The sequence below is a fragment of the Macaca thibetana genome, chromosome 2 (assembly GCF_024542745.1).
Source record: "Macaca thibetana thibetana isolate TM-01 chromosome 2, ASM2454274v1, whole genome shotgun sequence".
Taxonomy (NCBI): domain Eukaryota; kingdom Metazoa; phylum Chordata; class Mammalia; order Primates; family Cercopithecidae; genus Macaca; species Macaca thibetana.
The window spans coordinates 54,004,354-54,007,554 of record NC_065579.1 but is presented as its reverse complement, the minus strand read 5'-3'; positions in this window follow the sequence as shown (position 1 = coordinate 54,007,554).

Sequence of the window (3,201 nt, the reverse complement as noted above, 5' to 3'; positions counted from 1 at the left end):
CCAGCACCAACTGTCTGACACAGCCCAGTGAGATGAACCTGGTACCTCAGTTGAAAATGCAAAAATCACCCGTCTTCTGTGTCACTCATGCTGGGAGCTGGAGGCTGGAGCTGTTCCTATTCGGCCATCTTGGACATGCCCTTCATATATTTCTTATAAGCATTAAATGAGGCCATGTTCAAAGGTGAAAGTGATTTGTAAACCATATGAATCTATAGAAATATATTGTATTATTAAGTATGGTTAGAAAAAAGAGTGGTGAAACTTTTCTTTGATATGCTGTGGACTCTCCAAATTTTATAAATAAAAGCAGGAGGGAGTTAAAAAATATAAGACTTTTTTTCTGTACTTTTGTAGAGACAGGGTTTCACCATGTTGGCCAGGCTGGTCTCAAATTGCTGACCTCAGGTGATCCACCCGCCTTGGCCTCCCAAAGTGCTGGGATTATAGGCGTCAGCCACTGTGCCCAGCTGTGGTGGCATGTGCCTGTAATCTCAGCTACTCAGGAGGCTGAGGCAGGAGAATTGCTTGAACCCAGGAGGCGGAGGTTGCAGTGAGCTGAGATCGTGCCATTGAATGCCAGCTTGGGCAACAAGAGCAAAACTCCGTTGAGAGAGAGAGAGAGAGAGAGGAAGGAAGGAATGAAGGAAGGAAGGAAGGGAGAGAGGGAGGGAGGGAGGGAGGAAAGGAGGGAGGGAGGGAGGAAGGAAGGAAAATGTAAGGCTTAAGAGCATTGGTTTTACAGTTTTAAAAGTAATTCAGTATTGCATTTTGGCTCAGAATCATTTAGCATCTTTTATCTTCAGCAATCTCATCTGAAAAACTGGCATAATTTTAGCACCTACCTCATCAGAATATTTCAGAGAATTAAGCAATACATATAAAGGCTTTGACACATGTATACTCTAACTATAAAAGTAATCACAAATATTAGAATTGTTATTAAGTGGAGCAAATTGAACTAGAATTGGTGCCAAAATGACTCAAGTTTCTAATAATTCTGGAAGATGATATGAAAAGTAGAAAATACGTCAGAGAAGAGCTCTGACATAAAACAATTGTAGAGATTTATCTTGTAAAAATTCTTAAGAGACGCAAACATTCCGGTCAGGAGTTCACTTTGAAACTGACAGCAAGAAAATGACCCCAGGTAAGAAGCCTAGGAAAATAAGTTTAACATGTTGCTGTCATGTTTCTGTGGTTCATCCTAGTTGAGGTCTGGAAGTCCAGACCTGGGTTAGAAGTTGACTAAAGAATACAAAGCCATGAGGTTGGTCACCAAGGAGCTTTGGGAGAAAGATAAACTGTGGCTGCCAAAAACCCGACAAATATGCCACATTTCCAAAGCTAGCAGCCAAGTTTGGACATCACATGTGAATTTTTAATTTAAAAGAATCTTGTCAGCTCTGCAGAGCTAAAGACCATGTTCATATACATGCTTTTAGGGTTACTTCTAACTCTGAGTCTCTGATTCTATAATTCTACTTTGGTAACTGGCTTATTACTAACCATAAATCACATGAATGCTCGGCATGGGATATGGTGCATTACCCATGTTTAGCTAAGTGAGGCAGCCATGGCTTTACAGTTAAACATTCAGACCATAGGGTCAGACTGCCTGAGTTTGAATTAATGGCTTTTCTACTCACAAGCCACATGGCCTGGAGTTGCATCACTTCCCTTTATGTACCTTACTTGTAAAATGGGAATAACAGGAATACTTTTCCTTTTAGGCTTTTTGGTGCTATGGTGAGGTTGAAATGAGTTGGTACTTGTAAAACATCAGAAGTTATTTCACTAAACCAGCAATTCTCACATTGTAGCTGCATCAGCATCATATGGAAGGCTTGTTAACACATGGACTCCTAAGCCTCCTTCATACAGTTTCTGAATCAGTGGGCCTGGGATGGATCCCGCAAATTTTTGTTTTTAACAAACTCCAAAGTAATGCTGATGCAGGACCCATGACCTTATCTTGAGATCCACTGCCCTAAAACATTCATCGCAAATTGTCATCAAAAGCTTAAATGCTATGTAACTACATGGAAGGAAACAAGGTCATTTTAGTTATGTTAACTCAGTGTTTACGACTATTGGGAACCCCGTCCAGAATTGCAGGAGAATATTACATGTGGACAAGTTGGTAGAGGCGATGTAATCCAAGCAGAAACAGTAGTATTTAAATCCGGTTCTGTGATAATGATTTAAAATAATTCCTCTGAGACATCTATATACGATGTAACATTAATCGGCAGTTAAAAAAAAAAAAGAGGGAAATATTGCCATTTGTCACAACATGGATGAACCTGGAGGACATTATGCCAAGTGAAATAAGCCAGAAACCAAAATAAAAATATTGCATGATCTCACTTATATGTGAAATCTTTTTTTAAAAGGTTAACTATACAGAGATAGAGAATAAAATAGTGGTTATAGGGGTTGGAGAAATGTGGATGAGAGAATACAAAGTAGCATACATGTAGGATGAACCAGTGTATAGATCTAATGTGCAAGAGGACTATAGTTAATAAAATTGTATGGTATTTGGGAATCCTGCTAAAAGAGTAGATTTTAGCTGCTCTTGTCACAAAAACAAAAATGGGATAACTATGTGAGATGATGGATATGTTATTTCACTATAGTAACCATTTTTCTATCTATATATAGCCCATAACATGTTGTATACCTTAAATATATGCAATATAATTTACTTACTTTTTTTTTTTTTTTTAAAGGGGTTTAAATAGAACATTCACACTGCAGGTATCACTGGTCATTAACGCTAACTTAGCTTTCAAATAGAACTTTGGGAGCCACAGGACCAAGGACAGCCTGCGGCGATTTGCGCAGACCCTTAAACCAAAAGGCCCACCTGTCAACAGGTGGAAGAGGTCAAGGAGGAAATGAACGGGCGGCCACTGAAATTGCTCTGCCACCCAGCCAGGACCTGCCAACTTGCTAGGAGAAAGCCCTGGGAATTTAAAAACAAGGAGGAAGAGTGAAGGCAAGGCAAATTAGTTTCCCACACGCTCGTAAACATAAAGAGGGGCCCCGTGGTCGTTTCTCATCCGTGTGCTGCTGAGCCTCGGTCACGTCCCCAGACACAGAAGTCGGGGCTCATCCCCGCCCTCGCCCCGCCTTCCTTCCTTCCCTCCCAGGGGTCCGGAGCGGCCCCGCACAACCCCGGCAGCTGAGCCGGGG